This window comes from Jaculus jaculus, chromosome 4 (genome assembly GCF_020740685.1).
Source record: "Jaculus jaculus isolate mJacJac1 chromosome 4, mJacJac1.mat.Y.cur, whole genome shotgun sequence".
NCBI lineage: Eukaryota > Metazoa > Chordata > Mammalia > Rodentia > Dipodidae > Jaculus > Jaculus jaculus.
Window position 1 is genome coordinate 175,585,829 of NC_059105.1, and position 17,057 is coordinate 175,602,885.

Below are 17,057 nucleotides of genomic sequence, written 5' to 3' on the forward strand. Positions count from 1 at the left end.
AGACAGCTCTACATTATCATACCCTGAGGCGACGAATAAACCCTTGCCTCACTTATCTCCACATAAGCATGTCCTACATCCATGTAGTTAGTCACTGTTTAAAACCTGTCTGTGCAAAAGGCAGGAAAGGTAAAGGCGTCCGCGTTTGCTTCGTGCCCTCGCTTGCACACGCGGGACATTCTTTGATCCATCAGTCAGGCCGCCTGCGGCGAGTTCTCGGACAAGGAGGGGACACTGTCCTCTTTAGGATAAACTATGTCAAATGAAAGGGCCAGCTGATCCTCTGTGGTGGAGCTGAGAAAGAGGAAATTTAAATTGTAGTTATTTTCTATCTGCATTTATCTCTCAGCCCCTTCTTTTGTTCTTAATATTTGCTTTTCCGTGCCTCTTCCAAATAGGGGTGAAAATTGAAAAGGCATGAAGTAAACGGGAAAATCAAAGGTACTGAAAATATGAGACTTGAAAGGGGAGTCTACATGTAAATATTACCTTTCCGGTTATTTCTAAGTCACCCTATGTACATCTGCTTGCTTGCTGTCAAATTCAATTAGCATTATCAGTTCCGTCACCTGCCATGTGCTGCCAACGCTAGTCACTAAAGATGCCCCAGAAAAGAAGGCAAAACTTCCCTGTGAGGGACTTGTGGTGGCGCGGGGACTCACGTGTAAGCCGACATTTCACCTTGGCAAATCCCCCCAGGAAAAAGATTAAAAGCCGGCCGTATTCACGTAGCTTGACAAGTGCTGCCTCGTAAGAGGTGAAGCAACAATTTCTGTTCCTTTTGGCCACGTGTGGAGGGGCAGGGAGGCACACACATGCCATGGCCCATGCCGTGGAGAGGGGGTGCTGGCCTTCCCCTGTGTTTGAAGCAGCGTCTCTCGCTGTTCACAGCTGCGCTTGCCAGGCTGACTGCCCGTGAGCTTGTGGGCGATCCTCTTTCTACTTCCTTTCTTGCTCTAGGCACACTGAGTTTCAGACCCTCCTGCTGGACTATCTGCTTTCAGGTGGCTCCCGAGAATCCAAACTCAGGTCATTTTGCGTACACGACAAGAGCTTTCTCCACTGTGCCATCTCTCCAGCCCCTAAAGTGACAATTTTCTGCTAGGAGTGACAGGGCCTCGTGGCTCCAGACTGTTCTCTTAGGCATACACAGACATAGCTGTGTCCTTGTAAGTGTAGGGGATCCCCCAGGCCGCTCCTGGGTTCCATAATTTGCTAGAAGATCTTTAGCATATAATCGCACTTACAGCACAATTCTATTAGGTGGAAAAGGCAGGATCGGTCTTCAGTTCTAAGTGCTCTGATGCCAGCCATGTTGGACCTTGATGTCACCATACATGGACCTTGGAAGCAGGACCGCCAAGGATAGCCGTGGAGCTTGCTGGGCTAACTTTCCTGCACAATTTTCCAGTTCATTTCACACAAAATGCCTTATGCATTTTCTACAGATGTCTGTGTGTGACTTTTAAAAGCCAACGCTCATCACAGATCTCTTTTCAGCTCTGCTCATGTCGTTCTACCTAATTCTTTGTCATGGTTACATCACATTCCATTTTATAGACAGACAACGTTTAACCTTTCCCATAATAAGAGGTCGAATATCTTTCTTTGAAAATTATATGTATAAGCTTATTGTTTCGTTTACATATACTTACATATGCTTCTCAAAATAGTTTCTTAATGTTCAATTTGGCAAGGACAGAAGGCCACCATTGGGTTGAAATTTTTGTGGGTATATTAGAGCTGGGAGAGATGGTGAGCAAGAGGACAGTTAATGAGGCTATTCCAGTAACTTGGGTGACAGTAAGTGTTGTGGTTTGAATGTAAAACGTCCCCTGGCGGCTCGTGCATTTGAACACTTGGTCCCCAGCTAGTGACATTGTTTGGGAAGGTTGTAGAGCCTTTTCTAGTGGAGCTGGAAGCAGTGTCACGGGAGGGTGGGTCTTGAGGGTTTGTAGCCCAGCCTTGGTTTCTGCGGTCTTTCTCTGCTTCCTGACTACGAACACGATGTGGCCAGTTCAGCACCCTCCGCAATACCTGCCCACCCCCACGGGAAGCTTCCTCTTGAAATTGTCAGATGAGATGAACACTTCCTTCAGTTGTCCCTGGTCAGGTATTTGTTCACAGCAGTGGGAAAGTAACCGCTGCAGTCGGGGCCCAAACTAAGCTGTGGCTTAGAGCGTGACGAGCAGAAACGGGGTAGACGTCATTGGAAACCAGTTCAACAGCCCCGACTATGGGCAGGGAGGGAGGAGGAGTTAAAAGTGACTTCTAGTTACGTGACACGGAGGACAGCAACCAGGAAAGCTCAAGACAGTTGCCTGTGATGCAAGTTAATAATTCTGAGGAGGAATGGCAGGGGCTCCGATCTGCAATTGCTCCTTCATTCACTTCCTCACTCATTCGTCCACGCATACATGTTGAGCATCTGCTATATGTCAGACACCCCCTCAGTGGTTAGCTAGCATTGGCTCAAGTTGTGTCTTTTTCCTTTTTGTCTTGCTGAAAACACTAAGATATAAACTTTTGCAATATAGAACCCAAATAACTTGGCCATCAATTAACTTCCTTGCTATTCTTTCGTGGGGGACACAAAGCTCAATAAAAGCTGCCGAGAGCAATGGTGAGTCAGGTCCCAGATGCTTGAAGCATTTGCACATACTTGAAAGTAAAAATATAAGAAGGGAGGGAGAAAGGAAGTGTTTAAAAAAAAAACCCCAAAACAAAAAGCAAAAACAATAGATTGCTCTTGTGTGTGAGTTTGAAGACAGGCTCCTTCCTCCACTCATTTCAGATCAATGACCTTTGCAAATGTGAGCAGGTGACCCTCCCTCACTCCCCCTGAAATCTTCTCTCCTGCACACTGCCAAGAGTCCCTTGTGTGGGCATCAAGGGGCAGGAGGGACGGGAGCAGTACACAGGTCCCCCACTCGCTTCATGGGTCTGCCACGGGGCCTTTCACAGGTGTCCCTCCTCCGGGGACTGCTGGGCATCTCAGCTGCAGCTTCCCATCAACTGGAGCCAGACACGCGTAAGTTGCAACTTGAATGATAAGGGGAGTTTTATTTTTATAGGATTTTATGCATCCTTCAATAGAAATTGAAGTGCTTTTATGCATTTTATTTCACAACTTGTTTGAATTTATATTGGAATCTGCTTCCTGATTAAGTTGAGTTGACTATGCAGAACCCTCCCTTCTGCATTCATTTGCAACCGATGTGAGCCCACGCATTCTTTATGAAAATTGTTTTTTAATACTTTCTGAAGTCTACATGGGGGGGTATTTTTTTTTCCTGTTTACGTGTCTTTATTTTTCTTTAAATTCACGTATGAAGTCAAGTTCTCCAAAGAAGAGACACAGCTTGCCAGTCAGCACATGAAAGGGTGCTCCTCATCACTGACCATCAGGACAATGCACAGAAAACTCATGAGGTCTCCATCCCTACCAGTTCCAAAGGGTAGGTAGAGTCCCTCTTTGCCAGGAAAGCAAGTAAGTTCTAGAAAGCCAGCATCTCACTGTCCCATCCACAGGGAGGGACAGCAAGCCCGAGTGGATTCTACACTCCAAGGCTTACTTCCAGGGACACACTTTCTCCAGCAGGACTCCACCACCTTCCCAAATAGTGTCACTTTGCTGGGGACTAAGTGGTCAAAGTTCAAATACATGAGCCTATGTGTGTGTGTGGGGGGGGTGGAGCATCACATTTAAACCATCACCCCTGGGATTAACTGTCTTACCCCAAAGTGAGGATTTGAGCAGATATTTGGACACCAATGTTCATAGTGGCATCAGTCACAGGGGCCAAAGGTGGAAGCCTTTAATAGATAAATAAACAAAACACAGTCGATCTAACTAATAGAAACTGATTAAGCCTTAAAAACAACTCAATTCTGACATGTAATACACCATGGATAAACATTATGCTAACATGAAATTCCCCCCTCTCCGAGAAAAAAAGATGGGACATGGTTCAACTTATAACAAGATTCCTAGATCGTCAAATTCATAGAGACAGGAAGCAGAGACCTCACACAGCAGGAAGTTGATAGCTGTTGTATAACTGGAAGATGGACAGGCCATCCATGGTCATCCCAACACTTAGGAGGCTAAGACTGGAGGATCATGAGCTTGAGGCTGGCATGGGCTACACAGTGAGACCCTGTCTAAAAATTCAAGAAGAGAGAGAGAGAGAGAGAGAGAAGAAACAGAGACAGAAAAGATGAGGGAAGGGAAAAGAAGAAAAAAAAAGACAAGAGTTCTAGAAGTGGCACTGGGGAAAAGTAAAGTGCTTGAGGATCTGAGTTTGAATCCCTGGCACTCCAGGCCTGGTAGCACGTGCTTATAACCCTATGACTGAGGAGGGGCACAGCAGGACCCCTGTGTCTTTCTGGCTAACTAGCTGGATCTGTGGGCTCGGAGGCATTGGATTACAGGTTTCTAGCCCTGTGGGTCCAGAAGTTGCACAGCGAGGTGGACACGGCACATCACAAGCAACTTCCTGCACAAACCCGGTCTTGCACAAGCAATGAGCCCTTCGCCTAGACACTTGCACTCCTCGTGATGAGACAGGAAATGCCTCCGGGAAGATCACGGGGCCCACGTCACTCCGGCATGCCTCTCCACCTCTGTGGTCTTGAGCCATAGTAGCAGCAGTTATTCACTGAAACCCCGTCAGGAAGACGAGTGCTCTGGGAAGGGCTTTAAACCTCACGCCACCCAGCCTGAGAGGAAAGTCCTGCCGTTTCCATTTAATAGATAAGAACAGGGCCCGGTGTAGCTAATGGTGGACCTGATCGAACCCAAGCCTGACAGTCGGTCGTATTGTTCTTTTCCAAGCTTCAATTTCGAACTCGCAGGCTTCTTAGGGCTTCAGTATCACTCTACTTTCAAGTCTTTGTCCCCAGAAATATCGCATCCACCCCTCGCCATTCACTCCTGTCTGCACTGAGTTCCTCTGTTAAGAACAAACCCCACGCAGTCTCCTTCCGTTCTGAAATTCTATCTCCCTCTGCGAAGTGGGTGCCGGGTCAGCACCACCGCCTGCTGCTTCTAATAAGTGACCTGGAAGACCAAAGGTAGAAGACTCACGGTTGTTTCTGCCCCTTCTCCCCATCCCATCTCTGTGTGTTTGTAACGACTGCTGTAACAGCTGTTGCAGTCAGGTTTGCATTGCTGGCAGAAATCATCCAGCCCAGAGCAGCTTGTGGGAAAAGAGGTTTATTTTGGTTTACAGGCTCGAGGGGAAGCTCCATTATGGCAGGGAAAATGATGGCATGAGCAGAGGGTGGATATCACCCCCTGGACAACACAAAGTGGACCATAGCAACAGGAGAGTGTGCCAAACACTGGCAAGAGGAAACTGGCTGTAACACCTATAAGTCCTCCCCCAACAATACACTGCCTCCAAGAGGAGTTAATTCTCAAATCTCCATCAGCTCAGAAATTAGCATTCAGAACACCTGAGTTTATGGGGGACACCTGAATCAAACCACTACACAAGCACTAACCTGTTGGCTTCCCAAAGAGAAATCTACACGCTTCCAGTCCCGGAGGGCTCAAGAATGAACTCCAGGCATGAGCAGCCACATGCCTCCTGAGACGCCAGAGCAGAATCTTCCAGCTTCTGCCAGCTCCCAGCGTTTCTCAGAGGGCCTGCCTTGACCATCACATCACCTCTCCTGTGAGTCTCATCTCACCCTCCCGTTCTCTGTCTAGGCTGCCTCTGATGACATTCAGGCTCATGTGGATAATCTAGGATAATCTCTTCTCAAGATCTTTAATTTAAGCACACCTGCAAAGACCTTTATCCCACAGCAATACTCTCAGGCTCCCAGAATTTTGATGAGATTATATCTCCTGGGGTAACCATGTGGCCCACTCCATCATCCTGGGGATTTGAGAAGAGGGACACATGGAATGTTTTCTTCTCCTAGAGATGTATCTTTAGATGTCTTTCTGTTTCATTCTGTCTGCTCCAGCATTTTCTGGGTAGCACCACTGGGGAAAAAAAAATAGGTATCTTGAGGCATATACTATAAAATATGGGATATATTCAAATAAAACCGTGCTGTCTTCCTCATTTACACATAGTTAATCCAGCTCAGACTCACTTCCAGCCACACAACCCTCCTAGAGACCCCCAAATCTGCAGTGTTCTCCTCTCATAGAAACTGCTCAAAGGAGTCACTTTCCTTTGGAGACAAATGCCCACCAGAAGTGTTGCACTTCTCTGGGCTCCGGGTGGGCTCAGAATTCACCACGCCAGTGGCTCTCAGGTTCGAATCTACAATTAGCAAATAATGGAAAAACACAGACATGAAGAAGGGTAAATTATGGAAGGTTTATTTTAGAAGAGAGTGTAAACAGGCTGAGAGAAGCAAAGCATCAAAGCTCCCAAGCTAAGAGGGGTCTCCCCTTCCTGGCTTGGAGAGGTTCCTGAGAAGGAAAACCCAGGAACAAATCTGAATGGCAACTTGGGTGGTCTTTTTATAAATTATGGAAGTGACTGGGAATGAGCCACATTGCCAAGATCAAATGTACACGAAGGACCTTGATTGGTTGGTGGATTCAGGAGGAGAGCACAGATGCAGAGAAGGCCTGCCTGTACCCAGGAGTTGGGTTTGGGGAGTGGACCCAAGGAGCCAAGGAGGAGGGATCAGGAAGATCCCCCTTTGCCGCTGCTTGAGTCAGGCCTGTAATTCCTTTCAAAAAGAAAGCTACGCGGCTCCTAACCTTTGAGAGAGGATTCTCTAGCTCATAGGCTTCATCTTGCTGGACTACATTTCACAAAAGTACTTCAGAATCTCCATGCCTTTAGATGTCTAGTGGATGCCCCCAGTCACACTTCCGAATTTCCTCCCTGTCTGCCTGGCACCTTGAGAGCCATTGGCTCTACTTTCACTTCTCCAGCCTTCCCAGAATGTCATTATGAAAAATATAATGGGATGGGGGAGTGGCTTGGTGGTTAAGGCATTTTTCTGCAAAACCAGAGGACCCAAGTTTGATTCCCCAGGACCCACATAAGCCAGCTGCACAAGGTGGCACATGCATCTGTAGTTTGTCTGCAGTGGCTGGAGGCCCTGGCATGCCCATTTCTCTCTCTCTCCCTCTTTCTCTCTCAAAAAAAAATAAATAAATAAATAAAATTTAAAAATAAAATGTAAAGCACAACTCTGGAACTCAAGGATAACCTCCCATGAAGGGATGGAGATGGGTGACCCCACTTTCAGGCAGGATTTTGGAGAAAGGGTTTCTCTTCTAGAACCTCAGTGGAAAAAATGGCCCACAGGTACCAACACTGTGTCCACCCCCAGTGATCTCACCTCTCCCTTGGAGGTCAAGTCCACACAGAACAGGCCCTCACACAGCATGGCCTCCAGGGGTGGCTTCAGGCTCCCCCACCTGATCCTGTACCCTTCACACGGGGCCTGGCCCTGCAACCCAACCATCCATCATGAGACTGATCTGTGCACAGCTCTCCTAAACCACAGAAGAGCTTCCATTCATGCAGCATTTCCACCTTGGTAGACGTCTACTTGTTTTCACATTGATTTGTATTTAATCCTGAGAACTGATGACGCAGTGAGCTGGAGGTCACTGGCCTCCTTTGGCCCATGAGCGAAGGCGGTTAGATGATTGGTCTGCAGTCACCGGCCGGGATGTGGCGGAGCTGAGCTCCCGGTGCAGGAATTCCGGGTCAGCTCGCTTCCCGGCTCTGAACCTTCGCTCTCAGCCTCCCGTTCCTCCTTTGTCATCTTCCCCTCACGCCTTCCCTCCCGGGGTTCTCTACCACATGTTCTCCTCTCTGTTCTTCCTGTTCCACATCCTGAGCCTGAGACTGTACAGACTTCACTGCTTGCTCTGTGACCATGGGCACATTTTTTTTTAACACTTTATTTATTTGAGGGGGAGAGAGAAGAAGAGGCAGGTAGAGAAAGAAAGAGAGAGACAGTACGAATGGGCACACCAGGACCTTCAGCCACTGCAAACAACTCCAGATGCATGTACCACCTTGTGCATCTGGCTTACGTGGGTCCTGGGGAATCGAATCTGGGTCCTTAGGCTATGCAGGCAAGTGCCTTCACCACTAAGCCATGTCTCCAGCCCCTTGGGCACATTTCTTAACATCTCTGAGTTTCTATTGCCTGGTCTGAAAAGAGGGACAAGACTAATTTCCTCACGAGGTGATGGTAAACATTGGATGAAAATACATAGTGAGATAAGGTGAGAGTTACACTGAAAGAGTGTTTTGTGTATAATTAATAGTCCCGGGCACTTGGTAGGCAGTCAGCAAACATTTTCCTCGCTGCCCTTCCTTCTTTAACAGCAGGGACTCATAGCTCAGACCATACACGCTTGTCCCCCATCCACCTGTGTCATCCTTATCATAGCACTGTTGGATTTGATTTATCAGGAGAGCCTGGCTGTGCCTCTGTGACTATGAGCCGTGGCCGAATGAGAGAAGCCTGATAGATGCGGTCAGAGTGATTAATAGCAGCCTGCCTCCGGAGCTCCGGCAGTGACACCTTGCCCCGGCTCCCCTTCGAATTCCAGATTGTTGTAGGCGGCTGCTTGGCTCAAGCAGGAGCCCCGCCACCACAGAATGCTGTCTGACGGCAAGCCCTGCATTTCCCGGGTCATCCAAGACAAATTCTCTGGGCACTGGCATTTACCCAGAGCCGAGGATGAGCACCAGGTACCAGCGCCATGTGCTTCTGCCCTTGACCGATTTCATCTCGGGACAACGCATGGGTCAGGGAAGGTACCACAGAGGCACGCCCACCCCTGGCTGAACCCGACTCCCGCAATGTCATGGTTGGGAGCTTTCTTTATGAGAAATCTATCCAGGAACGCCAGAGCCACGCCAGAGGAAGTTGCTCCTCGTTGTCAGATGCTGGGACTGCCGACCTTGAGCCCATCTTCTGCCAATGAAATCGTGTTGTTTTGCAAAGCCAGACACTTGCCAACTTATTTTCTGCAGACACTGGAATGCCTCTGTGTAGGCAGATTAAACAGAGCGTGCTCCGGAGGCAGCATCACGACCCACTAACGGTGGGCTCTTCCCCAACCCTCAGGGCTTGACCCGCAGAGCATCCACTGAGTTCCTTCCCGGGAACAGTGACCCTGCAAGTGGCTTGTTCTCCTTGAGCCAGTTCGTGAACCATTCACAGATCCTGTCAGAAACTGGGGAGCTGAGGTCCTGGTCTGCTGGGCCAGCCTCCCCATCTCAGCCCTGGCCCCCAGTAGAGCTGGAAGAAGATGCCACAGCTCCTAGTTGACATCACACAGGTGGATGATGTTTCTTTTGGCTTCATGTATAAAGGCTTGTGCTCAGAGCCAATTTTTTTGGCAAAAATGAAATGTATGAAGTTTGTCTTTCCTCTTTTAACATTCCCAGCATTCCTCTTAATCACTTTTTCTCTTGGTTCCTCTCCAAGCTCCTCAAGAATGCCTTCTTCCTTTGCCTCCTCTGCCTGTGAGCTCTGAAACTGTGAAACAGTTTCTCTTTCTCTAAGTGACTGGATAATCTAGAGTGGTGTTTGACTGTATCATGGTGTATGAATCTGCCCCACCCTTTATATTAGTCCCGTTCTGATAATAAAATACCCGAGGCTTGGCAAGGTGCAAAGACAAGAGGTTGATCTTGTTTGGGAGGCTGAGAGTTCAGAAGAGCACAGGCTCTCTCTGCCAAGAGCCCCCTAGGCTTCGTCACATTATGGTGATGGCATTGGGTGAAGATCTCCCATATAAGGGAGGGAAACATCATATGGCAAGACAGGAAGCTAGGGAGCAGGGAGGGGCCAGGATTGCTTTGTTATAACAACCTCTTCTAAGAACTAACCAGTGTCTGGACAGGGATATATCAATTTTCTTCCATTCCTTTGGCTCATAACACCCTCTGTTACCTATTTGCTCTCGACTTCTGCCCTGTGCCACTACCCAGACGACCCAACTCCCAACACAGGAACCCTTGAGAGACACACCCCAACCTGGCCACACCGCTACGAAAATGCAGATTTAGATCTGGTTGTTTCTGCTGGAGCCTGAGATTCTGCGTCTCCTGGGTCTGCGCTTGCCGGTCCTTGGGCCACACTTTGAGTAGCAAAGCCTTAAATCAATGTCAAGGAGATTGAGGAATAGTCTTTCATTTGCCATTCTGATTGGAGGAAGGGAAAAGGGGAAAGAGAGAGAGAGAGAGAGAGAGAGGAAGTGGTTACATCCTGGCACTGTCTTCAGAGCACGCCATGACTGCTTTACTTGGTCACATTTTCAAATTAATTGTGCAGGATTCTGTTCTCATTGCCTGATGTATAGTCATAGTAAGTACAATTTTCACTTTTAGAAACTTGCCTTCTCCCCATATATCTCGATAGCTTATTGAAATTGTTTCCTATAAAAATTTGCTTCTGGGCTGGGGAGATGGCTTAGTGGTTAGGTGCTAGCCTGTGAAGCCTCAGGACCCTGGTTCGAGGTTCAATTCCCCAGGACCCATGTAAGCCAGATGCACAAATGGCGCATGCGTCTGCAGTTTGTTTGCAGTGGCTGGAGGCCCCGGCACACCCATTCTCTCTTCCTCTCTTTCTCTCTCTCTCTCTCCTTCTTTCTCTGTTTGCCACTCTCAAATAAATAAATAAAAATAAACAAAAATTATTTTAAAAATTTGCTTTTCTGCTTTGGTTTGGAGGGTGACTGACTCTGGAAACATCTTGACTTCTGCCCAAGCCCTGTCTAGCAGTGCCATTCCACGCACCTAGAGGACCCTGGGAAGACAGGTACCTGAGAAGCGGAAGGGCCAAAACAGAAGTCACCGGGAAAAGCAGCCTCTGCCCCAGAGCCAGACTCAGGAACTCGCCTTGGTCTGAAGTGACGCGGACGAGCACTCATGTCATTCTTCCAGTGACCCAGCTCGAAAGTCACGAGAAGGGGCAGGCTGGGAGCAAACGCAAAGGGGCTGTCTTCAGGTGGGACTCTTGTTGCTGTCCCTTTGAAAGAGAACGGAATTCCCGAGAAGGAGGAAGTCCTCCTCGCTCCGCTGCCCTCGCAGGGACACTTGCCAAAGCCAGTAGTCTGCAGAGGGCATGAGTCATGACAGTCCCATGAGGAAACACTCTGCGTGGAGTCTAGAGGACAAAGGTGAGGACATGGGGGGCTGGGGGGACACAGAGTAGAGGGAACATATAGGAACCCTGAGGGAAGGGCCAAGCTCGTTCATGATCTTTACTGAGAAGTTCCCAGAGCCTCTTGGTGCACAGGTAGTAACAAGTGAGGGTCTGCAGGACGAAAGCTCTGTGTTAACCAGTGGGACTAAAAGCCTCGGACTATATGCCCCGTGTCTTCGAAGTCCCATGCTGAGGTGTGAATGCTAGCCCTTGGCTGAGACAGTGGCTCGGATCGGCACACGTGCTGGTCGGACCAGCTCTGTTTTCTTAGGGAGCTGCCATACGTGGCTTCATTTGAGGAATTCGTAGTTCAAGCACCCAGAGCAAAGGCCTGTCCAGAGGAAGAGTCTGGGGACTCCTTTCCTGCAAATGAGGAACCAGTGGGCTTGTCAAACCCAGAGGCCCAATGAGGGGAAGTTCTAGGGGATTCCCTTGCTCTGGGGCCTTCTTTTATAACTGATGAAGCCTGACTCCTCCCTGGGTGGCTGTGGTGACATTTAGGGCAGGAAGAGGATGTTGGGACAGGTGCTTAATTCCCTGGAGATGATGGCAGATGCCCCAGCCCTCCACAATGACTTTTCCTCCATGAGTTAAAGACATGAATGGGCGTGTTGTCAGTTTTGCTCAGATTCAGGCCCTATGGTCAGCTGGACTCGATGGCTCTGAGTGTCCCCAGGGAAGAAGGACATTTCCATACTAGCCAGGACCCAAATCAGACACCTCATTCTGCAGTGATTGAAATGTTCCAAGTAAAGGGATTTTGCATAAATTAGTTATTCATCACGGAAGAGGTATTATAGATAAATACCGTACCTCATTGCTATTCTAAGTTGCCCACCAGTCATCTCTTTTAAGTAGAAAAATAGGAGAATTAACGTGATTCTGAACAGTGATCTGCTTAATGATTTCAAGGTTTTTATCTGGAGAGGGTTTCAATAAACTACTTTAAAAGAAGTGGAAAGCACAAAAAAACAACAAAACCTGTGTGAAGGGCTCATATAATTGCTGAAAGGCTGGTTATCTAGGGCGAGAAATCAACAAAAAGGGTGAATGTTATGAGAAGATTTTTAAGTACTTATTCAGGAAAACTAAATAGAAAATCAATCAGGAAAATAAAAAATTCATAAATCCAATTGCTTCTAATTGGCTTAGAACATAGTACGGAATTTAAAATGTTGGACTATGAACAGCTCAGTCTCTTGAAATTATGACTCTTATCATAGGCAGGAGTATTTGGGTTACTTTTTTTTTTTTTTTTTGCTATCAAAGAAAACTCATCAAGGCTGAAGCAATCCTTCAAAGCACAAGCTGAAAAACTTCTCATCTTGGCTATTTATGGAGACATTACTGCTAAGGAATTACTCAAGGCATGCAAGAGCATACTTTCATTTCAAGCCTTTAAACATTCATTGATTCCCTACTATGTACACAGCTCTAGGCTGGGCTCCACAGGACAGACACAAGGTCCTGAGCTCTGACTCCTGAGAATTTGTGATCTTGATGGGGAAATGGACAGGAGCCTTAGTAACTTTAGGAAAGGAACAATGCAGAGAGCGCTAGAGCATACGGGCATTGCCACCCCGCACGAAAGGAGAGAAGGCTGTGATGATTTCTCGTGGAAGGGATTTGCGAACTTTTCTTGGAAGAGGTCAAGTCCATTTCAAGGGGTATGAAGGTATCCCACACAGGAAAACAAAAGTATTTTGGACAAATGTCCAGCAGAAATGTGAACCAGGATTGCTAACTGCAAACTGTTTAGTAACTAAGCAAGAGCAGCAGGTGAAAGAGCTTAAGGAACATGCCACTGGGCCTGGGCATCATCGTGGACACCCAGGCTTTGTGTGCTGTCCCCACTTCTCTTGTCATGACAAAAATACCCTGGGAAGCACATATGCCCCCACCCACCTATTATGACCCAGTAGGTTCTCCATCCCAAAGAGTATTTGCTTTGTTTCTTTTAATTGCTACGTAGTCACTTAAGGAATAGAAGAATTCAAGATATGAGAGTGCTGTATTTAATAAGGACAACTTTAAGAAGCTGCTGGTCCCCTTTACTTTATCATAATCACTTTCAACATTCTAAACCTCACTTGGCATTTTATTATTATTATTTTCATAGTGGAGACATGAGAAAAGAAACACAGTATTTTCTAAGGTGTAATGTTTCTCCCCTGGAGGGATGCCAGGCACCCAGGTGAAGGTCCTCAAATTTCATGGTTGGAAGACCAAAGAACCACTTCACATGTTTTAGAGACAGAAAATTCTGGGTTTCAATTCCTACTCTGTCTTTCAAAACACTGGCTCGGGGACAAGCTGCTCAGCTTCCCAGAGTCCACAGGTCCAGGTGTGCAAACCGGAAGCGACTGCTGACCACCATGCACGGAGGGTGGCACAAAATGCTCTCAGGCCACGACAGGAGGTGGCAGGTATGCCTAGTGGCATGCTCATCTGAGGCACACACAGGATCTGCTAAAAGCGCCCAGGGAAGCTGTAAGGGGGAAGGCCATGGGGTCCTGCAGCTCAGGAGAACTCCCTTGCTCCAGTCCCAGTGATCCGGCCCAGCCCAGAGCTCCTTTCTCCAGCCCAGTTCTCCAGGCTGGATTGGCCGCTGTTCAAATCTGAAGGGAAGACTGGTCTTCTAAGGCCTCTGCCCGTGAAGGCCAGGATGGATCTTAGTTCCCCTTATGACCATGACCACTTCCAACTTCTTAACATTCAGTGCCTTCTTCCTGGGAACATTCACAGTGGAGTTCATGGACTGGCCTGTGCTGGATGCTCTCAAATATACTTCTTTTAAAATATTTTGAGTCATGAGCCCTAGGGGTCTAACATCTACTGCTGTGTGGCTAAATGTATATACTATGCTTATCAAACTGCCCAGTAAGCACTTCTCTTAACATTCATATCCTTAAACTAATGCTACTCTCACTTTGGGTAAAGAACCTTCTCTTTCCAGATGGCAGTGACCTTGGGACGACTCAGAAGGTATCATAGTGCTGGAAAGAAGTGACTGGAATGCTGAGTAATATCTCGATCACACCTTCCAAGGCTCAGGGTCCATTGTGGAAGAGGTGGTGGAAAAAATGTAAGAGCCAAAGGAAGGGTAGGACTCATTACAACGTGCTCCCTCCAGACATAAAATGGCCTGGATATCCATGACCTCACAGTGCCTGACACTACCTACACAAGACCATCCTAAGAGGAGGAAAAGATCATGACATCAAAATAAAAGAGAGGCTGATTGAGATGGGGAGGGGATATGATGGAGAATGGAATTTCAAAGGGGAAGGTGGGGGGGGCAGGAGAGTATAACTATGGGATTTTTTAAATATTTATTTATTCATTTATTTATTTGACAGTGACAGAGAGAGAGAGAAAGAGGGAGAGAGAGAGAGAGAGAGAGAGAGAGAGAGAGAGAGAGAGAGAGAGAATGGACACGCCAGGACTTCCAGCCACTGCAAACGAACTCCAGACGCGTGCGCCCCCTGGTGCATTTGGCTCACGTGGGTCCTGGGGAATCAAGCCTCGAACTGGGGTCCTTAGGTTTCACAGGCAAGCACTTAACTGCTAAGCCACCTCTCCAGCCCAACCATGGGATATTTTTTTATAATCATGGAACATGTTAATAAAAATTGAGAAAAAATAAAAATAAATATTTTGTTTATTTATTTAAGAGACAGAGAAAAAGGAATGATTGCACAGCAGGGCATCCAGTCTCTGCAAATGAACTCCAGTCACACACACCACCTTTTGCGTCTGGCTTACATGGGTCCTTGGGGTTCAAACCTGGGTCCTTAGCTAGGCTTTGCAGGCAAGCGCCTTAATGGCTAAGCCATCTCTCCAGCCCATCCTCAAGTATTCTTGAGTGACTTAGTAAAGGAGAAGGGAAAGTGAGGGAGGAGAAAGGAAAGAGCCTGTGGAAATTCTTTGCCTTACAATCAAATGGACCCTCCAGAGGTGCGACGGATGGTGAGCTCAGGCTAACATGGCAGGAGCTAAAGAAAATCAGAGGCCGCTTCTATTAATATGCTGTGATCTTGCTAAAAGAACAAAATGCATCACGAGGGCTCATTCCCTCTTACACGTGTCAGCGCTGCTTCCAGCACAGTCCTTGCTGATGCTTAGATGCCAACTTCACGACCCTGGGGCCTTGCGGATTTCACACAATAATTTCCCACAAACTGACACTCTTCCGTGGCTCAAGAGAGAGCCTTGTAATATCTATTGTTCACCTGCATTGCAAAACTGGTGGTCTTTTACTAAGGAGGGTAGATGAATATTTTATAATGGCCTTTCAGGAAAATATAATAGAATATTCCATCATAAAACATTCTGCTTCTGTTTGCAATTCAAAAATCTCTGACGGTGTCCAGGAATGGGGGTTGTGGATGGTTCTTCCAGTTTTTATCTTGACTGCACATCAGATGTCCTGGGAAGGGGGAGTGAGGCTATCAAAGGTGAGGCAGGCAGCTCTGACAAGAGTTCAGCAGTGGGATTGAGAGCTCCATTCAGTGCAAGGCACATCTGCGAAGCACTGAGTGGGTTCAGCAGTTCAAAAATAATGGCAAGCATCACATGCTGTATTAATAATTGAAATGTGTTATGCAAATATGTGCCAAGGAATAAATGGTCTCATTTAATCCCATCACCTTTGTAGTTGATATTACACTACAGTTGCCCTACTTTGAAGATGGAGAACCAGGCCCAGTGATCAATTTGAAATGTGTAAAAACAAGCAAAAATACAATGCATGGGCTGGAGAGTTGGCTTAGCAGTTAAGGCACATGCCTCCAAAGCCTAAGGACCCAGGTTCGATTCTCCAGGTCCCATGTAAGACAGATGCACATGGTGGTGCATGTGCATAGAACTCGTTTGCAGTAGCTAACTGGCACACCCATCCTCTCTCTCTCTCCCATTCCTCTCTCTGTCCCTAATAAATATATATATATATATTTAGGCCCGGGCATGGTGGCGCACGCCTTTAATCCCAGCACTCAGGAGGCAGAGGTAGGAGGATCGCCATGAGTTTGAGGCTACTCTGAGACTACATAGTTAATTCCAGGTTAGCTTGGGCCAGAGTGAGACCCTACCTCGAAAAACTAAAACAAAATAAAACAAATAATAATAATAACAAAATAAATCTTTTTTAAAAAATACAATGTGCAGCACAGGAATTCGTAACCATTAACTGATGAAAGCAAGAATGCAGCAGGAAAACTGCCTGCCAGCCTTGGCAGTGCGGGCCAGGCGGAGCAGAGGGGCTGGGGATGGGAGAGCCGTGACGAGACGAGGGGAGCCTAGTGGGGAGAGCATCCTGATTCGGGTGAAGCCCACAGCCGCGGGGGTGTCTGGTAGCAAGCCCTGAGACTCTGCCATAGTCCTCAGACTTACTCATAGTCTCAGAGTTTTCCTTTCAGAACTGGAGAGGGGTCTATGGTGGTCTGCATCTGCTGTTCCCACATCCCCTCCTGTCCATCTGACGCTGTGGCCCGAGCTGATTGAACTGGAGATGCAGAAAAAGGAAACGCGCTATCCGGGCAGAGGAAATGGCTTTTCGGAGGTGCCTGGTGGGGTAATTCCCAGGGACCGAGAAGAGTATGAGGAAAGGGAAGAAAGACAGATGGACAGAGAAGGAACAGGGGGTGAACCAAGCTAGACCGAGGTGTCATCTAGCCCTGGCAGCCCAAATAGTTCAGCAGCATTCTGAACTTTGTTCTTTAAATATTGATCCAACATTTATTTAAATGAGAGGCTGAGATCGGCCTGGAAAAAGGGCAGGAGGAAGTCTGGCCCATTTGTTCCATAGTTGTACGATAGCTCGCATCTCAAACCTCATGCACAGACCTGTGAAACCAAGGGAGCATCTGTGGCAGAGGAGGTGCTCTCCCTCTCTTCTC